Genomic DNA, 24136 nt, shown 5'->3' on the forward strand with positions numbered 1-24136 from the left:
GAGTGGGGGAAACTAGAGGGAGGAGAGCAGGAAAGCCATGATGTCATAAAAGGTTTGCTTCCTGGCTCTGGGGTCTAGAGGCAGCCTGGGAAGTAACAATCTGATCCCTTTAACAGCTGGAGCTGAGACACCAGGAGTAATAATGACCATAATAAATAAAAAGGTCTGGAGAACTAACGGGAGGCATGCTATGTTCTCTGCCACCACTGTCCAGGCCACTTCCTGCTTCCTAGAAACACTGTCATGGTTAGGGGAAGCCAACTTTGCCCCAATCCATTAGCCAGAGATGGAGCAGCTACTCTTGATGCTTGTGTTTCCTCTCCTCTCCTCTCCCCAATCCTTTTTCTTTTTGTATTGTATGTAATAGATCATTGGTCTTCAACTGCTGGTTCAGGATTCATGGCTGGGTTGTGGCCCGATCCAAAATGAGTTACCATTGCAGCACTATCACCGTCAAGAAAAGCGGGCAGGATTAAGAAATGGGATCTCAAATATATATTTGGGTTAAAGATCGACCTCAGGCCTGAAAAAGTTGAAGACAACTGCAATTTATTTACATTTACTTACTTACTTAATTTGTATCCTATCTTTTCCTGCAAGCAGCTCAAAGTGGCACACAGAGTTCCTTTTATCCTAACAACAATCTTGTGAGCAGTGTTAGAAACAGAGATATGAAAGCTAGGAGCTACATGGCACCTTAAACCTAGGGCACGGGCACAACAACAGAATGTCTAGGTGCGCTTTTTTGTAACAAGAACACAAAGCTGAAAATGAATGAACTGTAGCCAAAATATTAAGTTCATTTTTCACATGGTCTAGTCCTTCTCCTGCCTACCCCCCTAGTATTCTCAGGAGGGTCTCTTCTCCAGTCTTCAGAGAGCAGCTGGAAGTGGGGAGGCAGAAAAGGGTCCTCTTTTCCTTCCACGCTGCAGTTTTAATCTGAAATCTTAAGCGCAGTACTGTGCCCAGAGCTCAGAAACTGCTCGCACTAATTAAATTCCCTGTCGCAAAATGCGCCTAGAACAATGGGAGTTTCGAACACTGCGTGTTAGGTAACCACTACACCAGCAGCAGCTAGATTGTGAGTGTGGGGGAAGGGGCTGTGTTAATCTTTAACTATAGGCATGGTGTTTGACCAAACTGCGGGAGGCAGTGGAAGTCAGGAGTGCCTGGCGTGCTCTGGTCCATGGAGTCACGAAGAGTCGGACACAACAGCAAAGACCTGATGAAGAGAGCACAGCAGAGGTTATATTTTCTGAGAATCCTCCGGAAAAACAATCTCTCAAAGGACCTGTTGATGGCGTTTTACCATTGCACTGTGGAGAGCGTATTAACTTATGGTCTGTGTGTATGGTTTGGGAGCTGCACGGCCAGGGAAAAAACAATGCTATCCAGGGTTGTAAAGACTGCAGAGAGAATAATTGGGTGCACTCTTCCCACCTTGGATCAAATCTATGCTGCCAGGTGCCATAAGAAAGCGGCAGAGATAGTGCAGGATAGTATGCACCCCGGGAATGATCTCTTTCAGCTTCTGCCTTCTGGAAGAAGGTATAGGGTTATAAAGGCCAGGACTAGCCGCCTGAGAAACAGTTTCTACGCAAATGCAATTCTGGTTCTAAACACAGCATAAGGGGTCTCTATAGTATAGTGTATTTTATAGTATAGTATAGTGTATTTTAAAATGGGGTTTCAGAGTTTTTAGGGGTTTTTATAGTATAGTATAGTGTATTTTAAAATGGGGTTTCAGAGTTTTTGGGGGTTTTGAATGTTTTATGTAGTTTTTCAATTTCATTGTGCTGTATGGGGCAATGACAATAAAGATATCGTATATATCGTATATAACTAAACGACTAAACAACAACAATAGGCACGGTACTTAGGAAATATTTGGTGTTCTATCAGTGCTGCTGCTGCTGTTTTGTATCATTAGAACCAAAATCTTTTTCAGAGGGGGATGGAGGATAAAATGCCCAAAGTTCTGTTTTCACCTCTGTAACTTCAGAGGCCTAAAATAAAAATCAAACCACAAAGGACAGCCTCATACTGTTCAGAGCCCATTGGTCCTTAGCTCACCTGGAGTCCCAGCACATGCATTTTATCTCTGTGGTTGAACACAACATGGAAACCACTGAACCAGAAACATTGCTATCTTGACTTGTCTGTTTCCCTGCATCTCCCTGCCTTAGTCACTGAAGCACATATGTACTGAAACAGGCAAACAACCACACATACACATACACCACAGAAAGTAAAGGGTGATAAGGACAGGGCTTTTTTTCAGCCGGAACTCACCAGAACTCAGTTCTGGCATCTCTCAGGTGTGCGCCATTGCCTTATAAGAGAACAAGGGAAGCATTCATGGTGAGTTCAGGCACCTATTTATTCAACAAGGCATAAGGCAACCAGCTGTTTGAAATCATCTGCTATAATTAGAGAAATCATGGTTCTGTAAATGTGGCTCCACACCATGCAGTTAAAGCCCATGGTTTTCCCTAAAAAATATTGGGGACTGTAGTTCATCTGCTCACAAAGCTACAATTCCCAGCACCCACAACAAAATATAATTTCCCAGTTTTAAATGTGCTTTAAATGTGTGGTGTGGACATGGTTTAAGGCTATACATATTTACTGGTGGTTAAGTCCCCTTGGATGGGATGCGGGTGGTGCTGTGGTCTAAACCACTGAGCTTCTTGGGCTTGCTGATCAGAAGGTTGGCAGTTCGAATCCCCACGACGGGGTTAGCTCCCATTGCTTGGTCCCAACTCCTGCCAACCTAGCAGTTTGAAAGCACACCAGTGCAAGTAGATAAATAGGTACCGATCCGGCGGGAAGGGAAACGGCGTTTCTGTGCGCTGCTCTGGTTTCGCCAGAAGCAGCTTAGTCATGCTGGCCACATGACCCGGAAAAACTGTCTGTGGACAAACGGCGGCTCCCTCGACCTGTAAAGCGAGATGAGTGCCGCAACCCCAGAGTCGTCCATGACTGGACCTAACTGTAAGGGGTCCCTTTACCTTTATCTTTAAGTCCCCTTGAGCTCACTGAGTCTTACTTCTACAGTGGTACCTCAGGTTAAGAACTTAATTCGTTCCGGAGGTCCGTTCTTAACCTGAAACTGTTCTTAACCTGAAGCACCACTTTAGCTAATGGGCCTCTTGCTGCCGCCGCGCCGCCGCTGCACAATTTCTGTTCTCATCCTGAAGCAAAGTTCTTAACCCGAGGTAATATTTTTGGGTTAGAGGAGTCTGTAACCTGAAGCGTATGTAACCTGAAGCATATGTAACCTGAAGCGTATGTAACCCGAGGTACCACTGTACTGAGGATTTGTGCTGCAAAAGGGGAAAAGCAGAGAGGATAAGCAGGTAAAAGAAATTGCCTTGCCCAGCGATCTCAACATGGAATGAATTGAGCTCAGTGGTGCTGTGGCCAGGCAGGTACAGCAAATATTACACTTGAAAGCGGAGCAAGTGAGCAAAGTGTGGCTCAAGGCACTGGTCCCAAGGTCGCATGGAGAGACATGCTGGTGGAGCCAGAACTGAAACAAATGTGTTCCCTCCTCTTGGCAAAAGGTCAGACAGATTAAATCTTGGAAAAGGACCTTGTCAGAGGAAAGACAACCTCGCTTCCCCCCTCCCCCTTTGCAAAAGGCCCAGTTGTCCTAGGCTTCTCCTTTTTAGGAGAAAGGATTTCAGAACTGGGTGAGGGTGTGTGTGTGCATGTGTGTCTGTGTGCTCATGCTGTTCAGATCAAATATGAAAATGAATTGGTTTGTTTGCTTGGCAGTTAATGACTGGTCTGGTTTGCAGAGATTGATAAGAAGCCAAAGGGGGCTTCGTATCGAGGGGTGTTCTTGAAAGCCCTTTGTTGTGTCTTTGCGAGGAGGTTGCAGAGAGTGACCTCAGTCCGGAGACAACTAGTCGCCAACTTCAGCCTCATTTAGGAACACCAGGACCTGCCTTCTGCTGAGTCAGACCATCTAGCTCAGTATTGTTGACACAGAGTGACAGCAAGTTTTCTCAGATTTCAGGCATAGAGGCTCTCCTGGACCTACCTGAAGATGCCAGGGATTGAACCAGGGACCTTCTGCATGCAACGCAGATGCCCTGCCACTGAGCCCTTCCCATTTGTTTTCTTTGAAGCTGCTCAACTCTTCTCCCAGGTTTATGGTGGTCCTCTATATGTTGCTAGACTCCAGATCCCACCATTGCTGGCTGTCAGCCCTGCTGGCCTCTGGGGCTGCTGGGAGTTGGAGTCCCCATCCTTGCTCTGTTTGAAGCCTGGTCCTAGTCTAGTTTAAATGTTCTTAGAAAACCAACAGTAGGGAAGTTGCCCATTGTTCATGAGCACCTCAACAGCAAACTGAGCAGTCACACATATTACCTGTTCAGACGTCTTTCCCGTTAGCTTGAGATGTATTTCAATTGTAGTAATAATTTCTAAATGTTCTTCTATCAGATCCACACCATACACTTAAAGCACATCTAAGGCACATTACTTCCCCCAAAGCTTCCTGGGAAATGCAGTTTTCCCCTCAGAGCTACAGTGCACTACAGGCTTAACAAACTACAGTTCCCAGGATTTTTGGGGGGGGGGGGCAGCCTTAAATGTGTGATCACTATACTTTAAATGTGTGGTGTGGACCTGACCTTAATTAGCGTATGAATATTTTATGCAAATGAATGCCCTCCTTTTTGGCCATGCATCAGTGGCCTTATTGATGCAGTTGGTCACTCATGTTAGACTTCCTTTTTCTGTTCGTATGGGGTGACTCATACAGTCCTGTTTATCACTCATCATACTGAATTTGCATCAAGGCTGAATAAGGAATTGCAGTCACAAGTCCAGATGTTGCACTTACTCTTTTTTAAACGGAGTTCGTTCACACATTCAGCTGCAGGCCTTTATACAATGAAGCATTGCTCATCCGAGATAAGAATGTGAATAGCACCAACATTTATCAGACTAACGAGTATAGTGGCATTGCTTGAGGCTCTCTGCAACTGAAAGAGGAGGAAGGCCATTGTATCATTAGGTCATTGTAGACCAGGGACGGTGATCCTGAGGCTTGGGTCTTGTGGTCCAGCTGTCAGTAATCTCCCTGGGCAACACCCCTTCTTTCCAGGCCACAGCTGTCTCTGGGCCTGCTCCATGCCTTACTTGAGTGAGCGCAGAGTGCTGTTGTGTTCAGGTTCTGTTTACAGACTTCCAAAAAAGGTAAAGGTAAAAGACCCCTGACAGTTAAGTCCAGTTGCGAACAACTCTGGGGTTGTGGTGCTCATCTTGCTTTACTGGCCGAGGGAGCCAACATTTGTCCATAGACAGTTTTTTCAGGTCATGTGGCCAGCATGACTAAGCCACTTCTGTTGAAACCAAAGCGGCACATAAAAACGTCATTTACCCTCAACAAAGGAAACTGATTTGTAAAAATGTTACATGGAAAAAATATGAGAGACATGACACATACTTCTGTAAAACAAGAAAATCTTTAATAAAAAAATTAAAAAGAAAGAAAGAAAGAAATGTTGTTTACCTTCCCGCCGGAGCGGTACCTATTTATCTACTTGCACTTTGACGTGCTTTCAAACTGCTAGGTTGGCTGGAGCTGGGACCGAGCAACGGGAGCTCACCCCGTCGTGGGGATTCGAACCGCCAACCTTCTGATCGACAAGTCCTAGGCTCTGTGGTTTAGACCACAGCGCCGCCCGCATCCCTGCAGACTTCCAAAGAGGCATCTAGTTGATCTCTGAGATAACAGGATGCTGGCCTACATGGGCCACTGGCCTGATCCAGCAGGACTCTTCTTATGTTGTTATGATCAGGTGGCAGGTGATGAGAAATACTCCCATATTCTTGAGACCCTGGAGGGCCTTTGGACCACCTCCAGCTGATATTTAGGCCAGGCTTCCTCAACCTCGGCCCTCCAGATGGCCTACAACTCCCATGATCCCTAGCTAGCAGGACCAGTGGTCAGGGATGCTGGGAATTGTAGTTCCAAAACATCTGGAGGGCCGAGGTTGAGGAAGCCTGATTTAGGCTTTCAGCACTTTTTCCCCTTCGCAGAGCCGGGTAACTTTTGAGGGCAATCTTACCTTGGAGGCTGGTGGACTTCTCTAGGGGATTTTCTGGCTGATATAGCTGGCACTCCTGTCAAAGCCCTGGTTGACCTCTGGAACATCGGAAATGGCTTGGGCCGTTGACATGATGGCCCCAGAACCCTCTTCCTGCTTCATGGAGCCTGTTTGGCTCCTTGATATACTCCAGAGTTTAGGCAAGAAACAAGCTGGGAGATTGCTTGAACATAAGTGGAGGAAAACTCCAGTTGAATGCAGTTGAACACTAGTGAGGGTTCATCATTGAGCCTACCTAGCGGCAGTGAAAGTATGCCTTCTTTGCTGCTTCCATTGCATCCTCATTGTGCTGTCCATCACAGCTATTTTGGGTAGAGCAGGGACTTTTGCAGTCTGAAGGAGGTCACAGAACAAATGGTAGTTCAATGTCACTTATTTGCAAAGCATTTTAAGGATAAAATCACTTGCATTCACCAGGATCTTGACTCCTCTGTTATAGCAGATGAATCTCATGGGGTGTCCAGAGCACTGTCTGGTCCTGTTGTGTTGGATGAGTTGCAGTCGGTAAGGCTTGAGGTCAAGGTGCTTGGATTGGCCAAGGTGACCACTTGCACTTTGGACCCTTGCCCCTCATGGCTGATTAAAAAACTAGCAGGGAGTGGACAGCTGGCTGGGCCAGGAAGATGATTAATGGCTTCTTGTGAGAAGGGGTGGTCCCTACCTGCCTGAAGGAGGCAGAGATAAAACCACTCCTCAAGAGACCCTCCCTGGATTCAGAAAATCTAAGTAATTACTGGCCAGTTGCTAATCTCCCCTTCTTGGGCAAAGTTTCTGAGCAGCTGGTCACGGGCCAGATCCAGGTGCTCTTGGAGGATGCTGATTTTCTAGATCCATTTCAATTGGGGGTTTAACCTAGTTTTGGCACAGAAACTGCTTTGGTCTCCCTGTATGATAGCTTCTGTTGGGAGAGAGAGAGGAGAAATGTATCCCTGTTATTTCTCCTCAACTCCTCAGTGGTTTTCGATACCATTGACCATGGTAGCTTTCTGGATCAGCTGTCCAAATCAGCAGTGGGTAGCACCACTTTGCGATGGTTCTGGTTCTACGTGGATCATCATTTCCAAAGGGTGATGCTTGTGGAGTGTTGTTCTGCCCCATAGAGCCTTCAATGCAGGGTTCCTTTGTGCTCAATTTTATCTCCCAGATTGTTTAACATCTACATGAAACCACTGGGTGGGGTCATTCCAAGTTATGGAGTACGTTGTCACCAATATGCTGATGACACTCAGCTCTATTTCTCCTTTACATCTGCAGGTGAGGCAGTGGAAGTGCTGGACAGGTGTCTTGCCTTGGTAATGGACTGGATGAGAGCCCACAAACTGAAGCTCAATCCAGATAAGACTGAGGCACTGTTAGTGGGTGGTTCCCTAGACCAGTTGGGTGGGAGATTGCCTGCTCTTGATGGGGCTACACTTCCTCTGAAGGAGAGGGTACGTAGCTTGGGGGTACTCCTCGATCCTTTGCTGTTGCTTGAGGCTCAGGTGGCCTCAGTGGCCCGGAGTGCTTTCCATCAGCTTCGACTGGTGACCCAGCTACGCTCCTATCTGGACAGGGATAGCCTAACTACTGTTGTCTGTGCTCTGGTAACCTCAAGGTTAGATTACTGCAGTGCGTTATAAGTGGGGCTGTGAAATGACCTGTGATCCTCAGATGAAAGGCAGTATAGAAATAATAATAATAATAATAATAATAATAATAATAATAATAATAATAATTGTCAGGGGTTCAGGGACAGAGGCACAGGGTAGGCAGGAGATGGAGAGCGATGGGGATGAATCCCAGGACAGCGAGGAAGAGGATGACAATGACTCAAGAGATTCCATGAGTCTTTCCAGCGAATCAGAGGATTCCCAGAAGGGGGCGCCGGTGGTCAAGGCCAGGGGAGCCCCAGGGGGGACGTGTCAGGAGCAGGGGGCCAGCGGGGGATCCCAAAGTGGCAACTGGGCGTCAGGACCAGCCTCCCCGCCAGAGTGCAGCGAAGGGGGTGGAGGTTTCAGTGTATCAGGGGAAGCAGCTCCGGCAGCAGAGAAGGGAGGGAGGTCGGAGCAAGCCACCCTCCCGGAAGGGGAGGGGAGTAGTGAAGGGAGTAGTGTAGCTGTTAAAAGGAAGGTTAGAGGTTGGGCGCGCGCGCCAAGTTCAAATGTAGAGGTGCGCGGAAGTACAGGGAGCCCGGAGGAGGGGCCAGGTCCCAAAGCCCGCAGGAGGGGGCAAGAGCAGTCTGGGGATTCCGCGTCAGAGGAATCCAGGAGGGGCGAAACCCCAGCGGGCAGGAAGACCCTGCGGAAAAGGAAAGAGAGAAAGAGGTGGAGCAGCGCAAGCCTCTTAAACTGGTGCAGGGGAGGGACTGATTCAGAGGGGACTTCAGCGGTCTAAGCGTAACAGACGTAGGGCTGCGCGCCTCGGATGTGAAGCAAACAATGAACTGCAATAAACACTTTTGTATATAAGAAGAGATAGGCGTTGGTCTTTTGTGAGCTAAGACTTGAGGCAGCCCTGACAATAATAATAATAATAATAGATGAATAGTCTGGTCTGGTAAATATTTTCTGTGCTTGGTTTCTGTGCATCATTCTGCTGTTAAAGGCAGAGGAGCAGGAGCAGAATAAAAAGGTGGCAACAGTCACTGGGCATCTATTTCTGGCAAGCTTCTCCATTTGTTGAGCTCATCATCAAAAGCCCTTCTCTGGGCATCTTTGCTGACAGATGTTAAGGGGCTCCTGGCTGAAGGATAGAAGGTGCAACAAATAGACTTCTCCCCAGGAAAACTTGCCTGATGGTTCCTTAACGCAGTGCTCTTCAACCTTGGGTCTCCATATGTTGTTGGACTACAGCTTTCATTATCCCTGACCATTGGCTAAACTTTCTGTTGATAATGGGGGTTGTAGTCCAGCAACATCTTGGGGTCTCAGGAGTCAAAAAACCAAATGACACTGAACCAAATGAATCAGGTGTATCGTTCTGCTGATGCTGCCATGGAACTTGAAGTTTTATCTGTGAGTCTGAATTCCTGTAATTTTGCTTTTATTATTGCTGGTGTTTATTTTGTGTCTTTCCAGCCATGTAGCATCAGTTGCCAACCACCTCTCCGCACTAGAGTAAAGCAGGGCTGCGGTGCTGAGCCACCAATCCACCTGCTGACCCAGCCAATGTGGCCCTTGACAGGCTGAAAGGAGCACTGGGCCTCACTGCACTGGGGTGCCTGCATGGAGTCGTCTGGTTTGCGCCCACTCAAAAACTGTGCTCCCGGGCCACGGCCCCCCTGGCACCCACCACACTATGCCCATGGGTTTTCCCAGATGATATTTTGTAGGAGGGGGCCAAATGCACTGTGCATTTGCACTGGGACACTTTTATTGTTTTAAACAAAAGAAGTCCCATGGTCGCATCACTTCCTGGTGCAACTGGACTTCTCTGCGACCCTTCCCCTCTGCAGGGAGGTGGGACCGATTTGGATACTCCCCCGGTCCTGAAGGGGGTAACTGTGCCCCTGAAGGACCAGGCGCACAACCTGGGAGTCATTTTGGACTCACAGCTGTCCATGGAGGCACAGGCCAATTCTGTGTCCAGGGCAGCTGTCTACCAGCTCCACCTGGTACGCAGGCTGAGACCCTACCTGCCCGTGGACTGTCCTGCCAGAGTGGTGCATGCTCTAGTTATCTCCTGCTTGGACTACTGCAGTGCACTCTACGTGGGGCTACCTTTGAAGGTGACTGGGAAACTACAACTACGTAATCCAGAATGCGGAGGCTAGACTGGTGACTGGGAGTGACTGCCGAGACCATATAACACTGGTCGTGAAAGACCTACATTGGCTCCCAGTATGTTTCTGAGCACAATTCAAAGTGTGGGTGCTGACCTTTGAGAGCCAGTGTGGTGTAGTGGTTAAGAGCGGTAGTCTCGTAATCTGGGGAACCGGGTTCGCGTCTCCGCTCCTCCACATTCAGCTGCTGGGTGACCTTGGGCCAGTCACACTTCTTTGAAGTCTCTCAGCCCCACTCACCTCACAGAGTGTTTGTTGTGGGGGAGGAAGGGAAAGGAGAATGTTAGCCGCTTTGAGACTTCTTAAAGGGAGTGAAAGGCGGGATATCAAATCCAAACTCTTCTTCGTCTTCTTTAGAGCCCTAAACGGCTTCGGCCCAGTATACCTGAAGAAACGTCTCTACCCCCATTTTTCTGCCCAGACACTGAGGTCTAGCACTGAGGGCCTTCTGGCAGTTCCCTCACTACAAGAAGTGAGGTTGCAAGGAGCCAGGCAGAGTGCCTTCTCGGTAGTGGTGCCCTCCCTGTGGAACGCCCTCCCATCAGATGTCAAGGAAATAAACAACTATCTGACTTTTGGAAGACATCTGAAGGCAACTCTGTTTAGGGAAGTTTTTAATTTTTGATGTTTTATTGTGTTTTTAGTATTCTGTTGGGAGCCACCCAGAGTGTCTGGGGAAACCCAGCCAGATGGGTGGGGTAGTAGTAGTAGTAGTAGTAGTAGTAGTAGCAGTAGTAATAGCTCTCTTCTAAGTATTGTTCCAAAATGCTTGTGATTTTATTATGTAGGTTGCAAAGTCACCTTGAACATGTTGGAAGGATGACGCAGTCTGTGAGGCCTCAAAGAAGTATATATGTAAACAAATAATTCCTCCAGACAGTTTATTGATTAAAATTCATCCTGATTTTCTTGCACAGAGCTTTCGCAGAGGTCAGACTATGTCCAGTCATTGCTAAGCATTTGTTCTAACTTGTCTATGGGAGGTAACATGATGATGAGCCATTGTCCTGCATTCATCCTGATTTACTTGCTGGGTGTTTATACATCTTCTTTTTAGCCATCCGTCCACTCCACACCTTTCAATGCATTTCTGCAACACTTTCCACTCCCCGCAAAAAACCAGTGTTCTCAGTGTATTTGTTGCACAAGAGCACCAGAGTGCTTTAATCCACTATAAATGCACAAAACCTCAAGTTCCAGTTATTGACAGTCTGGACTGGAGGCACCCGAAGATGCTTGCTGCAAAACAAAAGGCACTAAGTTCATTGAGTTCCTAGTAGATATGCTGATGTTTGTGGCTTGAATGAGTAACCTCACGTGAATCAGCCTCTTTGCTGACAAGCCTACTCTAGAAGCATCATCACTAAGAAACTGGTCAGGACTGGCTATCAGTTCCTGTTGATGAAAGGGAAAGATCTATTCAGTTTCTGAGCTTATCAGTCAGGCCTAATGCTTGGTTGTTAGTCCTGGACAGTTTCTGTCAGTGATCTGTGATCCTCTTCTTCTGAGCCGCTGAATAGTGTTTCTTGAGCCATTATCTGGGAAAAGGCTGGAGCTTTTTCAACCCAAGACCTGTACTGTGTTCTTGGCAACCTTCTGGGGGCCACATGCTAGAGGTAGGAGGGGCCAGAGGCAATGATCAGGGCCAGCCCAATACATTTTAGCACCTGAGGCAAACCACAAAATGGTGCCTTGCTTCCTTCCAGGGAAGAAGCTGAGAGCGAAGATCTACAGCAGGAGAAAGGAGGAAATAAAGATCTACACTGGGATCTGCTGCTTCTGTGGATCATCCTTCCTGAGGCAATCACCCAACCTTGCCTCATGGGTGGGCTGGCCCTGGCAGCTATTGAAAATTGTAACTTTATACGGTAAGCTAATTTCTGCACTAAATTTTCTTGGGAGAAAAGCAGTGACAAACCTAGACAGCATCTTAAAAAGCAGAGACATCACCTTGCCAACAAAGGTCCGTATTGTTAAAGCTGAGGTTTTCCCAGTAGTGATGTATGGAAGTGAGAGCTGGACCATAAAGAAAGCTGATCGCCGAAGAATTGATGCTTTGAGTCTGACCAAACTGCAGGAGGCAGGGGAAGACAGGAGTGCCTGGCGTGCTCTGGTCCATGGGGTCACAAAGAGTCGGACACGACTAAACGACTAAACAACAACAATTTCTGCACACAGCCTCCTACTTAATGCCTCTTCCTTGCCTGGAGGATAATCAAAGACACATCCAAGCCAGGCAAAAACACTCACTGAGGGTGCAAAGCTGGGTTGGGCTTGGGGCAGAGTCCTGAGGGTCAGAAAGAAGGAACTGGAGGGCCCTATTTGGCCTCTGGGTCTGAGGTTCCCTACCATATAATAACATTTCATAATCTGTCCTGGGATCTCTTGGGATGAAGGGCACTAAGAAAACAACAACTAAAGAGACAAATTGAAATATAAAAACTAAAAGCCTGATCCTGTGATCTGGTGTGGAAGGGAAGAAGTCAGGGGAAAGCTCCAGCTCAGGGATACAGCAAATGCTTTGGGTGCAGAAGGTTCCAGTTCAATTCCTAGCATCTCCATGTAAGTCTGGGGAAGTCCCTTGTGTCAGGGCTGGGCTCTGAGGGCCACAATCCAGGGTCAGGAGCTGGGAACCAGAAACTGTGGATGAGTCAGTGTGGGGCAGTGGTTACAATGCTAGACCATGGGCCAGGAGGCCCAGTTTTGAACCAAGGGTGGCCTTGGCCTTAAGGATGCAGGAACATCCCACATGGAGGCTGCCACATTGACCCACCCACCACCACTGCTTCTCTTACCTCGCCTGGGCGGTAGCACCCATAAAACAGCAACAGTGGGTTCCAGTGAGATCTTGCAGAGCTCTTGTGAGATCTCATGAGATTTCAGCAAGATCTCACCATAAACCACCAACATCAGAGGTGCTTCAGTTGCCCAAGGCAGCTGCCTTAGCCCACCTCATGGGCAGGCTGGCCCTGATCCCACAACTCTCAGGCCATGGCTGCTGGTTGGGAAAGAGAGACCTTTATACTCCTTCCTGCCCAAAGGAACCCAGAAATCAGCTTGCGTGGGCAGAATCCTTCAGGAAGACTCCGTTGGAAAAGGCTGCTGCCTGCAGCTCCCCAATTGCTCACTCAAGTCAGTTACACCCAGAGAGATCCCAGCACCTCCTTGACACTCTGGGTTCTATTTTGTGGGTGGGAGTCAGCTACAATCTTGTGTAACAAGCCTGCTTCCCTCTGCCCCCCACAAATAATCTGGGGAGGGCTGCAGCTTGCTGGCAGAGCATCTTCCTTGCATGTGGAATGTCCCAGGTATCTTAAGCCCCGCAATGTTGGTATGATAGGGCTTGGGAGACAGGTGGATGAGGAAGAAGTGAGGGGTTGAATTGTAGAAACTTGTGTTGGAGGCAGGGAGGTCTCCCTTTTTCCATCCTGATTTCAGTTGCTTTAGAAGAAGAAACAGGGATGCCAGGTGGAAAAATCAAAATTGGAAACAGAATTGCTAGATTCCAAAATTAAGAATTTGTCAAAAATGTACAACTTGCTGTTGAAATGGAACACTCAGGATGAAACGGTGAAATCAGCTATGATTAAATGGGCACAAGATGTTGGACATAATATAATGATGGCTGACTGGGAACAGTTATGGACCACAGGTATGAAATTTACGGCATGTAATGCCCTAAGAGAAAATTTAATGAAAATGATTTATAGGTGGTACATGACACCAGTCAAGCTTGCAAAAATTTACCATTTGTCCGAAAATAAATGTTGGAAATGTAATGAGACTGAAGGCACATTCTTTCATCTTTGGTGGACATGCCCAAGGATTAAGACATTCTGGGAGATGATTTATAATGAAATGAAAAAGGTATTTAAATATACCTTCCTGAAGAAACCAGAGGCCTTTCTCCTGGGCATGGTCGGCCAATTGGTGTTAAAGAAGGATAGAACTTTTTTTATGTATGCAACAACAGCAGCAAGAATACTCATCGCGAAGTATTGGAAGACACAAGATTTGCCCACCCGGGAAGAATGGCAGATGAAGTTGATGGACTACATGGAACTGGCGGAAATGACTGGCAGAATCCGAGACCAGGGAGAAGAGTCGGTGGAAGAAGATTGGAAAAAGTTTAAAGACTATCTACAGAAATATTGTAAAATTAATGAATGTTAGAAAAATGTTGGAATGAAGTTATATGGCTTTAGTAGAAATATTATAAGGAATTAAGTACAGATAGGTTAATAGAGCATTAAAGGAAAAAATAAGGTTAGAATGAGTTAAGATAATTATAGGATAGAAAACAGAGGAAGATGGAAAGGAATTGCTGAAATAATTAACAGAAGTGGAATACGAAAAGGGAGGTGTGAGGAGGTCGTGGAAATAAGTGAATGAAAGATGGGATAATGAAATTGTTTGATTTATTTTATTGTCTTTGTCTTGTTTTGTTAATTTGATGTGTTGTATTGTATTTTTTTTTCTTTTTAGTGTTTAAGTTTTTGGAAAAATAATAAATACTATTTTTAAAAAAAAAGAAGAAGAAGAAACAGGGATGCCAGTTCACCCCACTACAATCTTCCTGAATAGTGGGAGGCTAGGGATATCTTTAATCAGTCAAGAGAGGAGGCTGAACAGAAGCCTGAGCAGGGAAGGGGGGATGCAGTCTTGTCACCTGCAACCAAGTCTCTGCCTTCTCAGGTGGGAGCAGAACCGGCCCATCCCAATGGGACCCCATGCTTGCAATCCTGACATTCCCACAGGTCAAAAGAGTCTTGCGAGCGAGCGTGCCATGCCTTATCTTTAAAAGCTTGGCAGGAAGGATGGGGAAATTTGTTGGGACATCTTGGGAAAGTGGGTGGGGCAGAAGCCAATGACAAACAGAGGCAGGGCCAACGGCAGGCTGAGCAAACCCATTCTAGTTTTCTCCCCAGCCTGCTCCCTGCTGAGTTCTGTGAGAGGCGGAGTTGAGACTAAGAAGGAGGAATCTGGTATCCAGTGCTACTTCTTGGACTGACTGTAAGCAAATGGTGAGCAGGTGGGGTCTGGCTGAAGACAGACTGAGCTTGGTGGGGCAATGTCCCATTCACCCTAATGTACCAGCCTCCACTGATTTTATGCATACTGACTCAGCTTGATTTACCTTCCAGGTAAACATGCGTAGGATGGAGCTGAGGGTACCATCATCCTGAGTCCTTTCTGAGAAGGTTATCTCACCCTCTGATCCTTTTATGATGTTTATGCTGGTCAAGTCTTCCCCTTTGCCTGCCCTTTGACTTTTCCCCTTATCCTTTTCGAAAAAAATGTTTATTTTGAGTTGTAGGAGGAAGTTAGCCAAAGAGCAAAAATCCTTTCTTCTTTCTCCCACACTGGGGAAACTGAGGCTCACTTTGCAGATCATGAAATTCTTCGTCTTTTGCTTCAGAGTCAGCACCCGTGGCCTAGCCACAGGAGCTCACTCTCCTCCTTCCGTCCTTTGACCATAACCCCTATATCAAACTCCAGATGTGACGGGAGATTAACTGGAAAACCAGCAGATGCCCTCGAGACAGCCTGAGATTTTGTTGAAGCAAGCCTGATACACACACTCAGAACAGAAAGTGCCTTTTTAGAGAACTGTGGGTGTCAGCAACCTGGGAGCAGTTTCCGCTTATCAGGTTGCCAACTTATCCTATTCCCAGCAGGGCTTGGAACAAGAACTAATGACTCCTCTGGACAATTGTTTATTGAGCATTCATCCTGATTTGTTTGCATGATTATCCCAGCAGCGGAGCATATGCCCACGCTACCCAGGGCGGGTGCGCTCCTGATGGGGGCGTAGCATAGAGGGTTCCCTCCCAGGCGCGGGATAGCTGCTCGGGTGCCCAGAGCGGCACGCGCGCCCTGCAGCCAGGGGCGCACCGAGCTGCCCATGGGGGTGGAGCAAGCGACCCATGGCAAACATTCAGCATGCTGCGATTCCCAAGCTGCCTCCAAGCTGTCAAAGGAAGTTGCAGGGCAATGAGCACTGGTCTGCTCCCACAAAGCTGATGCAGAAGGATGTTACATGGCAGGTAAGTGTGGCTTGGCTACATAGGCATCAAGGGCCAAATGTGGAATTTTGGCAGGCCTGATTTAGCCCAAGGCCATACGTTCCCCAGTGTTGCATTCACAGCTACAAACATTACAAACTGGCAAGAGCACTAGACTGAAGTATGCTGTCCGATTTCCTTGTAACCACCAGCTACATATTGCTAAAGTTTCTAGTCCATCTGCTATATTCTTTTTTCATTATCTGCAAAAGCCTAGGTGAAAATGTATGTCTCGGTTGTGTTGTCAGAATGTGTACAATGTAGGCACCAGGTGCAATCTAGGGGCAAGAAATTTCAGAGGTTGGGGGTCCACTACTGAGAAGCAGATGCCACCACACCTTGAACCTCCAGTGTGCCATATGCTCAAAAGAACATAGGAATGCCTCTTTAAACTGTCATGGCTTCCCTCAATGAATCATGGGAACTGTAGCTTTATCTAGGTGCTGAAAAATGTTAGGAGACCCCCTGTTCCTCCCACAGAGCTACAATTCCCAGAGTTCCTTGGGAAGAGGGATTGACTCCTTAGAACTCTCAATACACTTAACAAACTTCAGTTCCCATAAGTTTTTAAGGTAGCATGTTTTGTTGTGTTTGGAAGCTGCCCAGAGTGGCTGGGGCAACCCAGTCAGGTGGGTGGGGTACAAGAGGAGAAGAAGAAGAAGAAGAAGAAGAAGAAGAAGAAGAAGAAGAAGAAGAAGAAGAAGAAGAAGAAGAAGAAGAAGGCCATTCCTATACAAAGTGGTATGACAAAGCTTGAAATGTATAGTGCAGATGGGGCTTCTACACTGTCTACACCAGGCTTCCTCAACCTCGGCCCTCCAGATGTTTTGAGACTACGATTCCCATCATCCCTGACCACTGGTCCTGCTAGCTAGGGATCATGGGAGTTGTAGGCCAAAAACATCTGGAGGGCCGAGGCTGAGGAAGCCTGGTCTACAGTGACTGGCAGTGACTCTCCCAGGTTTCAGACATTGAGCCTCCCTTGCCCCCCACCAGCCACAGCTGGAATCACTGGGAATTGAACTGGGAAACTTTCACATGTGCTAATGCTTGCTGACCCACAGCCCTTTGATTGTGCTCTGAGGTGAGTTACATAAACCTTGCTTAATATTAGCCGTGGATAAGATGAGTGTAAGTTAATCTGCATGAAAGAGGACAGTTTTGCTTTTGTTCTCCGGTTTTCTTTGAGAAGGGAAACACCCAGGCTTTGCACAGAGGCGTTCTTTGTTAAGCCTGTTTTAAAGAGAGAGAGAAAGAAAGAAATGCAGCAAAACAGAGAGGTGCTGACCTTGCCTTTGAGGTTGCTTAAGGGCAACACTTTTTATCTTACTCAGAAGAAAAGGGTGCTTAGGAACATGTGGCAACATAACCCTCATTATGCATTGCAGAGATGGTAAGAGGCCAGCATGTATCAGGGACCCCCTGAGGGGCACAAAGCATTTCAGCAGTGCATTCCACCGTCTTCCAATAGAGCCCCAGGTGAGGGACATAGGAAGGTGCCTCGTATGGAGTCAGAACAGTAGTCCACCTAGCTCAGTACTGTCAACACTGACTGGTACTGGTTCCCTGGGATTTCAGACAGGGATCCTTTCCCAGTGTGTCTGGAGATGCTGGGGATTGAATCTGTGAGCTTCTGCCTGCAGAGTAGATGCTCCACCACTGAACTCCAGCCCTTCCTCAATGTAGGAGCATAGGAAGCTGCCTTATACTGGATCAGACCAGTGGTCCATTTAACTTAGCACTGTCAACACTGACTGGCAGTGGCTTGCCAACATTTTTATAATGAAAAAAGGGATGTCAATCATCATCTCCATCATCATCATCATCATCATCATCATCATCATCATATTTATACCCCACTCCACTCTGAGTGGCTTCCAACATCTATAGAAATAGAAAGGGAAAGGGAAAGGGACCCCTGACCATTAGCCAGCGTTTGTCCGCAGACAGTTTTTCTGGGTCATGTGGCCAGCATGTCTAAGCCGCTTCTGGCGAACCAGAGCAGCGCATGGAAACGCCGTTTACCTTCCCGTCAGAGCGGTACCTATTTATTTACTTGCATTTTGATGTGCTTTCGAACTGCTAGGTTGGCAGGAGCAGGGACCGAGCAACAGGAGCTCACCTCGACGCGGGGACTTGAACCGCCGACCTTCTGATCGGCAAGCCCAAGAGGCTCAGTGGTTTAGACCACAGTGCCACCCGCGTCCCATTATATAGAAATATAACAAAACATTAAACATTAAAAAACTTCCCTATACAGGGCTGCCTTAAGATGTCTTCTAAAGGTTGTATAGTTACTTATCTCCTTGGCTCGGGGGTCACATAACTCTATACCCGCTGATGTTCTACCATACTTTCCAACATTTCTCTGGTGAAAATAGGGACGTCCTAAGGAAAAGCGGGACATTCTGGGATCAAATCGGAAACCATTAAGTTTCTGCTTAATCTGCTGCTAACCAGATTAAGAGGCCTCTGGGTACAGGGTGGTATATAAATTCAATTATTATTAACAACAACAACAACAATAGCAATAACAACAACAACCATTCAATCCATCTCTTTATTATGGTCAATGCCCAATATTCAATCTGCTGTTAATGAGACAGGCTGGTATCTCCCAGTTCATGGGTGACTTGAGCTTCAGGAACAATTTCCAGATATATGACACTCCTCTCTAAATCAATACTTCTCCCTTCAGTTTGCATCAGTGCTTAAGTGTTTTTTTCCATCTCCCACAGATATTGTGTTACTGTTCAAAACACATTTGTATCTGTCATATCATTGCATGAGTTTCACACCCTGCTGGAGAAAACTTCCCTTTTCCAATTTCCACATTGCCTTCTATGCAGAAAACTGCTGATCATCTCAACCCCCTCCTCCTTCTCCATCTGAAGCAACTTGGGGATCACCATGGAAACGGTTACCAATTAACTGCAACTGAGTATGTAACGGCTGTCTTTGGAAATGAGGAATGGGAGAACCAGAGCTGGTGGCAGCAGTGCCCTTTTGCCAGGTGCCTAAGCATACTTCAGCTCCATTTATACCTTTCCTTTGAAATGTTTTAGATCTTTTGTTTGATTAAAGGCCTCTCTGCTGAATGATTTTATGAGTTTGTTTGATTAATCATCTTATCCTATATAATTTTGCATACACAGAAATAACTCTCGGTGATTCTGGAATGACCTCCCTGAGAATTCAGTCATGTACTGGCTCTTGCTTTCTTTCAGGCACCCTATCAGTACAAATGTAGTTCATTCAGAGAGAGAAATATACATATTAGTCTATGTTTCACTGAAATAATTATGGAACTGATTTCTTTTTTTGCTGCTGCAGAAATTAAAGATATGAAGAACTGTAATAGATTAACAGGAAATGTCTCAGATTGTGCATCTTTGAAATGGATTATTAGCGGTGCTGTTTTTATAGAAAAAGAGGTACCTTGTTCTCTTAGAATAGCAATGGTGCCCACCTGAGAGGTGCCAAAACTAAGTTTCAGTGAGTTCCGACTGAAAAAAGCCCTAATTATTAGTATGGTGAGTTTCCCTATGGAGGGGCTCAGTGGGCTATCACTGGATCAGTTCATGCCAATTCAACCTGAAGCCCCTGTTGCTGGCGAGTCTCCGCCTACAAAAATGTCTGATGCCAAGTCTAGCTCTGAGCTGGCTGAGTCTCTACCTCTGTCACGTAGGACATGGAGATGTCAAACAGACTGCTCAGGCCTAGTCTGCTAGAATGAATTCTCATCTGCTTACCCAGGCCAAAGATGCAGCCCACTTGCCACGCTAAAGTCATGCCCACCCCACCTTTACATAAGGAGAGTCCATGGAGTGTGTTAGCTGTTGGATCAATGCCTTAACTTGCCTAGACATGCGTTGCATCTGTTGTGCCTTTGACTTTTGCCCTGCTTTTGCATTATACTGATTTGAACATTAGTGCTGTGGGCAGAAAACGTAATCTAGTATCGAGTTCTTCGTCCAAGGGGGAGCCTGGACATCGTGGTTAAATGGGTGCCCAACTGTATCCAGATATAGACAGAAACCTGTTATTTCACCTCAGGAACCATCATGCAAAATTTGGTCAGGAGGTAAAGGCGGAGCTGCTCCGGCACCCGGAGCGGCGCACATGGTGTGCACCCCAGGCAGGACTAGCCGCCTGCAGTGAGCGGCGAGCATCCCAGGGTGGGGGGGCGCCGTCTGTGGAAAGTGTTCCAGGGGGGTGGCGTGGCGATATCACCCCCCCAGGGATGACACCCGGGGTGGACTGCACCCACCGCATCCCCCTTCCTCCGCCACTGTCAGGAGGTGCCCAAATGCAGACCATTCATAGAAAGCAGAGAGCTTTCCCTAGGAGGAGAAAAGAGAGGATCCCCTGGGAAGAGAAATTTGTTGTCAACGCACTCTGTGAATTGTGGATCTGTGAAGAGAATAGGGGTTGCCTAACAACTCCGCGACGGGGTGAGCTCCCGTTGCTCGGTCCCTGCTCCTGCCAACCTAGCACGTCAAAGTGCAAGCAGATAAATAGGTACCGCTCCAGAGGGAAGGTAAATGGCGTTTCCGTGCGCTGCTCTGGTTTGCCAGAAGCGGCTTAGTCATGCTGGCCACATGACCCGGAAGCTGTACGCTGGCTCCCTCGGCCAGTAAAGCGAGATGAGCGCCGCAACCCCAGAGTCGGCCACGACTGGACCTAATGGTCAGGGGTCCCTTTACCTTTACCTTAACAACTCTCAGCACCTTGACAAACTACAGTTCCCATGATTCTTTGGGAGAATCTATTGCTGCTTAAGGGATGCGGGTGGTACTGTGGGTTAAACCACAGAGCCTAGGACTTGCCGATCAGAAGGTTGGCGGTTCGAATCCCCGCAACGGGGTGAGCTCCCGTTGCTCAGTCCCTGCTCCTGCCAACCTAGCAGTTTGAAAGCACGTCAAAGTGCTAGTAGATAAATAGGTACTGCTCCGGTGGGAAGGTAAACGGCGTTTCCATGCGCTGCTCTGGTTCGCCAGAAGCAGCTTAGTCATGCTGGCCACATGACCCGGAAGCTGTGCGCCGTCTCCCTCGGCCAATAAAGCTAGATGAGCGCCGCAACCCCAGAGTCGGTCACGACTGAACCTGATGGTCAGGGGTCCCTTTACATTTACCTTATTGCTGCTTAAAGTGGTATGGTGCTGCTTTAAATGCCTTAAGTGCAGATGGGACCTTGAGTCCAGCACTTCTCCAGACTACACAGGAGATGTAGGAAGCAGTTCCTGGTAAACACCGGCAACTGGTATAATTAATACAGAGTATAAATAATAATGTGCCCTTATTCTGCTGTCACAAGAGTTGCTTGTTGTTTGTCAGAGGACAGTTTGCCTCAAGGAGTTTCCATCCTTGTTATCTGTCTTGTCTGACGTTAAGATCAAGCAAACAAGTAATGCAACCTCTTGCCAAAACTTAGAAAGTCCCTTTGCAGCTGCTTTTACATGTTCCCAAAAGAAGAAATGAAAGTCTGTGGGTTTTTGTTTTGCTAGACTTTGTCTCCAGTTTTTCTTTGTCTCTCTCCCCATCCCACCCCACCCTGCAAGTCTGGTCAACTGGCAAGCCAGGTCATATCCCCCCTTGTGCCATACATTTAAAGCATATTTACCCAACAAAAAATATTGGGAATTGCAGCTCAGTGATTCTTATTGCAGGGAAGGGGTAAGGTGTTTTAAATGAAAACAGCTTGTTGAGGATGAGTACGAAGTATTCTGGATTGATAAAAGCTGCTTTGTTGTGCTATGAACAGGTTAGTGTGTGTGCAGCCTTAGTGTTGATGTGCGCACTTTAACCTAAAAGTCTGTATGCTTCATAGTGTTCATATCCACCTGGCTGCTTATGGGCTGCTGGTTCATGTTTACCAGGCAGGCTCTCTACTGTATTAGTAAAGTATTTAAATTTAAAATCTCTTTATCACGGTCAATGACCAGTATTTGTGTTAGTATTAACAGGCTGCGAACTACATCAGTGTTCATATGCATGATCTTCCCTTACATGCGCATTCAGCCACCCACAGATTTACCTTCTAAACACCCTGGAGGGAGAAACTGAATCCCGAAGCTTAGCAATATTAGCAACTCAAAGATTCCTAGCAACCCCAGATGGCTAGAATACAATAAATAGGAACCATGATTTATCCAGGACAGAGCCCCTCTAAATAGGGAGTGTCCCTGGTAAGCAGGGAGAAGTATTAAAATGCATTAGAATGTTGCGGAGTTAAGCTTTCCTGATCAGGGTAACAGATCGCTGTGCATTTTTCCAGGAAACAGCCAGATGCCATAAGGATTGGCACCCATCCCTCCAAACAGCTTAAGTGAATCTGTCACCCCTACTTTCATGCACCCATCCCCATGTTCTTCTGCAATGGATGAGGCCAGAAGATGCCTCTGCTCAAAGGTGGGGCCAACATCTCACAGGACTGTTAAACTTGTTCACCCTGTTGCTCCAGGGAGGAGTGTGTGTGTGTTATGCCCACAGGTGAGCATGTTTCCGTGTTTCAGCCCAGATTGTCTAACGAGGAAGCAGGAAGCATGAAGAGATCACTGAGAGGATGGAGCAAAACACAGAGGCAAATGTCCCCCCATTCATTGTCTTTAAGGGGCTTGGACTGATGCTTATGTTGTCTTAACATGATGGGGAGGGGCTGTTGTTTTTTGAGGGACAGAGGATCTGATCAAATCCACTCCATACATGGAAATCACATTTTAAACACATGGCTCCCACCAAAGAATCTTGGAAATGTCGTTTGTTAAGGGTGCTGAAAATTAAATTATTGTTGTTGTTGTTATTATTATTCATTGCATTATACAGTGGTACCTCGGGTTACATACGCTTCAGGTTACAGACTCCGCTAACCCAGAAATAGTACCTCGGGTTAAGAACTTTGCTTCAGGATGAGAACAGAAATCGTGCTCCAGCGGCGCGGCAGCAGCAGGAGGCCCCATTAGCTAAAGTGGTGCTTCAGGTTAAGAACAGTTTCAGGTTAAGTATGGACCTCCAGAACGAATTAAGTACTTAACCCGAGGTACCACTGTATTCCACCCTTTTTTCCAAGGAGCTCAATATGGCATACATAGTTCTCCTACTTTTCATTTAATCCCCACAACAACCTTGTGAGGTAGGTTTGGGTGTGTTGAAAATGGCTATCCTATCTCTTCTCAGTCCCCTCTTTTCCATGCTAAACATACCAAGCTCCCTCAACTGTTCCTCATAAGGCTTGGTTTCCAGACCTTTGATCATCATGGTCCATGGGCGTAGCCAGGATTTTTTTAGGGGGGGGGCAGGAGCTCAGATTTGTATTGATTGGGGGGCAGCTGCCCCCTGCCCCCCTTTGGCCACACCCATGTTGCGGTCATCCTTCTCTGCAGATGCCCCAGCTTGTCAAGATCCTTCTTAAATTGATCCTAAATGATTAAATGATGCAGACATATGCATGCATTTCTGCACATCAGTGCTTGTTGAAGACCTGTGAGCAGAGCAGATCAGTTTCTCCCCCAGTCAGTTGATAAACCTCAGCAGGTAATGCAGAGCAAATGTTTGCAAAAGGAACCAGTGATGCTTAGTCTGATGAGCAGCATCTGTGATGCCCACGCAGAACCTCCTACAACCGTGCAGGTCCTGACAGTGCACCCTGTGGGAGCATGAAAGCACCTTGGGAGCCTCAGGCTGCACAACAAGTGTCTCCTGATGGCAGCTTTTCCTGGAGAGGGCTAATCAGGGGGAAATACAGTGGAATAAGCATGCAGTTGAAGTGTGACTGAGTTCCAGCGAGCCAGTCATGTTTTTCCAGGGTTTACCCTTCCTGTTTGCTTTGAATCCTTGGCCTCGCTCCTGAACGGTGCTGTTTCATGCCTCTGCATAGCCATAGATTTGAAGTTAAAATACATGATGTTAGGATCTTTAGGCACCAGGCAGACCATGAACCACCAGGCAGACCATGTACGTACAGACTATACATTTGAAACACACATTAAATCACCTCCCCAACTCCAGAAACTACTAATTTTTTAAGGTTGCTTGGAATTGTAGTTCTGAGGGTGGGTGTTCTTTAGTTCTTTAGGGGTTTTTGAATGGTTTATGTAGTTTTATAGTAGTTTTGTGTAGTTTTTATTTAGTTTTATAGTAGTTTTTATGTAGTTTTATGTAGTTTTTCAGTTTCATTGTTCTGCATG

General features: G+C 46.9%; 1 long non-coding RNA gene across 1 annotated transcript; it reads left to right on the forward strand.

Moving 5' to 3' along the window:
* Positions 1–96: 96 nt before the first annotated feature.
* Positions 97–22744, forward strand: LOC308468662. The gene is made up of 6 exons (XR_013981787.1): positions 97–246; positions 7380–7476; positions 11597–11753; positions 14814–14909; positions 18800–18963; positions 22228–22744. It is a non-coding gene; the product is annotated as an uncharacterized lncRNA (long non-coding RNA).
* The last annotated feature ends 1392 nt before the right edge of the window (positions 22745–24136 follow it).

This window comes from Podarcis pityusensis (genome assembly GCF_964106645.2).
Source record: "Podarcis pityusensis genome assembly, chromosome: Z".
NCBI lineage: Eukaryota > Metazoa > Chordata > Lepidosauria > Squamata > Lacertidae > Podarcis > Podarcis pityusensis.